Raw genomic sequence first — 6,821 nt, forward strand, 5'->3', positions numbered from 1 at the left:
TTGAGAAGTTGTTCAGTGTCCGCTTGTCCTACACCAACAGCGGAATACAGCATTTTCAAGGAAACCAGCGTCATCAGCAGTAAATCCATTACAAATGGAGTGACTGAAATGACAAATGTCCACATCTTCACCCTTCTCGGACCTCAGTGGTATTTCTGCTGAACCAAAGGTTCAGGGAGTGTTTTGAAAGACGTGTCAGATGCTGGGAATAAAAAAGTACATTACAGAGCTGTGTTGTGATTTCCCTATCTGTAATGCTGTTAATAATAGGGTCCAATCAAATTAGGTCTTTAATAATCTTTCCTAGTGATGGTATATTGCTATCAGTGGGTATTGACGTCAGGCAGATATTTGAAAGTTAGTATAGTAATAGCCTAATATTAAGTAGGTCCCTCTTGTGCCCTCACAACAGATCTGACCATTCAAGGCATGGACTCCACAAGAGCTCTGAAGGCATGTTGTGGTGTCTGGCAGCACCAAGACATTAGCAGCAGATCATGTTGTTAGTCCTGTAAGTTGTGAGGTGGGGCCTTCGTGGGTCACATCAATGAACCCTAGGCACCTATTGCCCTGTTGCACACACGCACACACACACACAGTGTGGGGCAGTGGTGGCTCAGCAGGGGCAGTGGTGGCTCAGCGGTTAGAGCTCCGGGCTGTCGATAACAGGGTTGTGGGTTCGATTCCCGGGCTCGGCAAGCTGCCACTGTTGGGCCCTTGAGCAAGGCCCTTTACCCTCTCTGCTCCCCGGGCGCTGGAGTTGGCTACCCACCGCTCTGGGTGTGTGTGTGTGTACTCACTGCCCCTAACACATGTGTGTGTGAGTGTGTGTTCACTACCAGATGGGTTAAATGCGGAGGACACATTTCGCTGTACACTGTACAGTGACAAATACGTGCACCTTTACCACAGTAATTATATTTATCAACTAATAATTATATACATATAATTATATATATCAGGATCACCCTTTGCTTTGAGATTGCTTGGGGATTGTTTGAAGTATTTTCATGTGAGCTTAAGCTGCAAAAATATTAACTACAGGACAACAAGCTGTCCGAGTAACCTCTCCTTGGTATGGCCTACCATGTCTGTTCTATGAGGCATAAAATTGCATTTCTATTAATTACATTTTACAAATAAATTAAAAAAATACATTTCTGCATCTCTTAATAGTGTTAAAATTACATGTCCATTTGTTTAAATGTGTTTTTAAAAAGGATTTTAATGGGTAGTACATATACATATACACATTTTGCTATTAATAAACAAACTATAGCTAAACTATAGGCTTTTATTAAGGGAATTACAGAATCATTAAAATATTATTTCGTCTGGAAACCATTAGTATTGCTGGTTGGCAGCATGTGTGACACTATATTTTGGCATTAAAAGTAGGGTATGTGAAAAGATACAGACAGAACGTGGAAAGATTATATGTCAAAAGATACAGACAGAACTTAAAGCAGCTTTATAAACAGCAGTGTGTTTTTTGTTGCCAGATTTTGTTGCAATCCCCCTCTGGCCATTGACATAGAATCACTCCTCTTACATCTTTCAGTCGCAGCCTCTGTGCTTGAATATGCTGCAGAATATGTTTAGTAAAGCATGGCTTCTAAATAAGTCATCATAATGAAGGTTCATAAATATTCAGAGATTGGACATCTTGTTGAGTGAGGGAAAACCAGGCATAGACTGTGTAACATCCAACCAGGGCTCTGAAAGGGAACTGAAAAAATATCCGGCTGTTCATTAGAACATTTGCATTCTGGTTAATGCCTCTGCTATCGTGCTCCTATCATAATATTAGGCGCACAGGATATTAGTGCAGAGCTCTTCAAAGCCTTAATCAAATCTGAGGTGGCAAATATGAAGTATTGCAGATGAGAATATATATACGAGAGGAGAGACATCAGACTTGTGAATTAATCAGCTGAGCATACCGGGTGTCTGCAGGCCAAGCTTAACTGCCAAACGGCCTCCAAAACACATTCGGCTTTTTAGAGGCCGTCCAAGAAAACAATCTAGCAGCTGAGAGCTTCTGTGTTAAACATGAGGGACAAAAAATCAATAAACAAAGTCAGCTAATTAATATAGAGAATGAATGGCAACTTAAGTGCTGGTTCCAGTTATTTTTATCTCTGTTCCTTTTGATGTATTGTCACTTTAATTGCTTACCTAGCTCTGATACTTCTTCTAATTTATGTTTGTTTTGTTTATTGATGGCCTGCTCATTAACTCACTAATGAAATTATTTCGGAGCAGATGAGCTTCCATCCATCCATTTCTTTATTCATTAAATCAGTCATTTACCAAGTTAGGAGCAAATCTCTAAATATCCTGTTACATCATCTTGGCCTGGTGTCCTACTGCTGCCATGTCCAAACATCTCTAGACACCCTTCATAATCAATGAATTTGGCTAATTTAAGGTTTATCCATTATTGACACAGGCATTCAGCTTGTTTAATCTCTGGAGCAGCAGCACTTGATTGGGCCTTAGGTCACCATGCCCAATGTCAAGTGTCAACTTGAGGGGTATAAAGCCCCTCAACTGCGTTCTCTGGAGTGAAAGAGCTCCATCCAATACCTTCGGGAAAAGTTCTGGGAGTGCCAGAACTAATCATCCAACATCCGTACAAGATGATACTAATACTCTCCTGGCTGAATGCAATCAAATCCTAGCAACAGTGTTCCAAAATGTCATGTGAAGCCTTCTCAGGAGAGTGGAGGCTGTTATTGCAGCAAAAGGAGGGCAACCTTCTTATTACTACGCTTCAGTTCAGTCGCTGATGTGTTGGAAGCAGGAGATATCGCAAGCATACTAATCTAAAACACTTTGACAAGGGCTAGATTGTGATGGCTAGACGACTGGGTCAGAACATCTCCAGAACATCAGGCAGGTACTGTGGGGTGTTTCTAGTATGCAGTGGTCAAAAGTGCTTCAAGGAAGGACAACCGGTAAAATGGTGACAGCGTCATAGGTGCCCAAGTCTCCTAAAAAAAATGACTCCCAACTTATAGGACTTCAAAGATCTGCTGCTAATGTCTTGCTGCCAGATACCACAGGACACCTTCAGAAGGCTCGTGGAGTCCATGCCTCGATGTGTTAAAGCTGTTTTGATGGTACTAGGGGAACCTACACAGTAACAGGCAGGTTTTAATGGCTTTAATATGGTTGCTGATCGGTGTATACCCGGTGTATACAAATTAAAATTTTATTTGTCACATACATAGTAATACACAGTATAACTTGCAGTGAAATGCTTTTTTGACAGTCTGCCCACATCAAATCTATTCAATAAAGATCTAAATTTAAACTTAAACTAAACCTTAACTTAATGAAATAAAGTGCAAAAGTACAAAAAAATTTAAATAAATAAAATAAAAGTTACATTTAAGTTAAATTTAAATTAAAAATAAAATATAAAAATATGAAAATATAGAAATATAGAAATAAAAGAAGCAAGAAAATATACAGATGGAATAGTGTGTGTGTATATATATATATATATATATATATATATATATATATATATATATATATATATATATATATATATGGATGTATACATATGTACATATTTATCTTTATGTGAGTGTATGTGTGAGTTAAAAAGAAATATTTGCTTTATTGTCCGTAGTGAGTTGTCCGTGAGCCATAGTTGTGTATTGTAGTGAGTGAGGGTCCAGTTTGTGTATGTAGATATTTTAATTTAGTGTCCTAGTCCCTGTCCCCATTCAGGGCACGGATGGCTTGTGGAAAAAAGCTCCTCCTCATTCTCTCTGTGTTAGTCTTCAGGGTTCTTAAGCGTTTCCCCGAGGGCAACAGAGAAAACAGTCCATTGTTGGGATGACTGGGGTCCTTCACAATCTTCTTGACCTTGGTCCAACACCACTTCTTGTAGATGGACTGCAGGTCAGGAAACTCCATCCTAGTGATTCGCTCTGCTGAACGTCTCACTCGTCGTAGCGCTTGCCTGTCCTGTTTTTTGCTGTTCCCAAACCAGACGGTGATGTTCCCCGTGAGGAACATCTCGATGGTGCAGGAGTAGAAGGATCGTAGTACCTTGGAGGGCAGTCTGAAGTCCCTCAGTCATCTCAGGTGGTATAGGCGCTGACGAGTCTTCTTCGCTATGGTGTTGATGTGGCAACTCCATGACAAGTCCTGAGAGATGGTCACTCCAAGGTATTTGAAGCTTTCTACCCTTTCCACTGCCGTTCCACTGATGTGGACAGGTTGATAGCTCCTCTGCTGTTTCCTGCTAAAGTCCACAATCAGCTCCTTTGTTTTGCTGGCATTTAGCTGGAGATTATTATCCTGGCACCAGTTCTCCAGGGTTCTAATCTCTTCCAGGTAGGCCTTCTCGTTATTTCCTGAGATCAGGCCCACCACAACTGTGTCGTCAGCAAACTTAATGATGTTGGTGGAGCTGGAAGTGGCTTTGCAGTCTGAGGTGTACAGCGAGTACAGCAGAGGGCTAAGGACACAGCCCTGAGGGGCTCCAGTACTGAGGGTGAGGGTGGGTGAGACATGCTTGCCTACCCGAACAGCTTGTGGTCTGTTTGTGAGGAAGTTGGAGATCCAGTCACATATGGATGGGTGGAGACCTAGATCTTCCAGCTTCGTGGTGAGTCTTGAGGGAATAATAGTGTTAAATGCTGAACTGTAGTCCACAAACAGCATTTTAACATAATTACCCCTCCCAGCATCCAGATGTGTCATCGATTTGTGGAGAAGGTAAGCGATGGCATCATCTGTGGAACGGTTTGGACGGTATGCAAACTGAAACGGGTCCAGGATGTCAGGCAGTGCGGATAAAATGAAGTCTCTCACCAGCTTCTCAAAGCACTTCATCACGACTGATGTGAGGGCGACTGGGCGGTAGTCGTTGAGGCAGGCTGGCTGTGGTTTCTTTGGGACAGGAACGATGATGGACTGTTTGAAGCACGATGGAACAATCCCCTGCGTCAGTGAGAAATTAAAGATGTCTGTGAATACCGGGGCTAGCTGGTCTGCACAGGCTTTTAGGACTCGACCACAGATGCCATCGGGTCCCGCAGCCTTCCTGGTATTCACTCTCCTGAACACCCGCCGTACATCTCTCTATAAGAACTATAATGATCTGCAGGTAATTAGTTAATTAATAAAGTTACTCTAACCTGCATCAGTCCACCAGTCACCTTTTTGCTAACAGAAACATTGTCATCTTGCCCTCTCTATGTTATTGCCACTAGGCACAGCAAAATGTTCAAAAATGTTAAATGCTAATAAATAGTTTGCTATGCTAGTTATGCTATGCTAGCCTCATCTCCATTAATTAGGCTCAACATTGTTACTGAGATAACAATCTAACAAAGTAACAAGCTGCTTTTATAGATGTTTTTGTTTGTTTGTTTTTTAAAGGAAAAAAATGAAAAACTATGATGCTAAAAAAAGGAATACAACAGTCCTATGTCATCGTAAGTGTTACTGGTATTGCTGGCTCTTAGCTATGAACAGTCAGGGGGCTATTTGAACTAAAACGCTCCCTAATCATTCAGACATGATTGAGTTTTGAAGCGCTGGAGCCACTTCAGCTGCTATAACTACTATTCCCAATCTGTAAATGCAGGGCATGCCTTCATATTGCTATTGGCTGGCAGTTACAGTACAGATACAGTACAGTAGTGTAGAGCTTCTCAGTCACCTTTCTGCACAGTAGTTGTGTTTTCCCTACTCTCACACCCCTGGCGCAGCTCATGAGGAGGCTGTTAATTGTTTAATGAGTTGAATCAGCTGTGCTAAATGAGGGACAGAGAGGGAGTCCCCAGGATTTGGATTGAGAACCTCGAGCATGGTGAATTAGACTGCTGACCCTCCTTATAGCAGGCTCAGGTTACGTTCATTGCCCAGGCTAGCACACCAACCTCTACCAATAAGTTATTGAGCAAGACTCATTCACCTTGTGTAGCATCCTAAGATCATCTGTCTGCAAATGTAAAAACTACGTATGGTTCCATATTGTGTGTGATTATATATGATTATGAGTTTTGTCCTTCACTAGTAATGTTGAAAGTTGTGTAACAGTGATGATATGCCGTATATATATCAGCCATTATATATATATATATATATATATATATATATATATATATATATATACATATATACTACAAAGAGTATATTATGCATACACAATACTATACATATACTACACTGCACCACCATGCTATTATATGCTATGTAGTATAGTATTATACAGTACAGTATGGTGTAGTATAGTAGTATACTAGTATACTATACTTCTAGTAATATAGTATACTATTCTATACTACACTGTACTATACCATCCTATTCTTTACTGTAATACATACTATTCTGTACTATGTACTATAGTATGAAAAAATACAGTATAGTAGGGTGTAGTACAGAATAGTACAGTGAAGTATAATGTAGTACAGCATCATGTATGCATACTATACTAACCTATACTATACAATGCTACACTGTACTCTACTATTTTATACTGTACTATACTGTACTATTATATACTACACTACACTATCAAATACTATGCTACACTATGCTGTATGCTATATTGAACAATATCTAGTCAATGGTAAACATATGAAATCTGCGAATATATGCAATTAATAATTAATCTAAATTAAAATATGTATATTAATATGTACTATATATATATATATGAATGCATGAATGCATGACCGCTGTGGCGGACAAAGGGTTAACACTGCCTAAATGACATGTTGAAGGAGAGAGAGGGGGAGAAAAAAAAACCGCACACACACACACACACACGCAACGCACGCACGCACACA

Source organism: Salminus brasiliensis, chromosome 16, assembly GCF_030463535.1.
Source record: "Salminus brasiliensis chromosome 16, fSalBra1.hap2, whole genome shotgun sequence".
In the NCBI taxonomy this organism is placed as follows: Eukaryota; Metazoa; Chordata; class Actinopteri; order Characiformes; family Bryconidae; genus Salminus; species Salminus brasiliensis.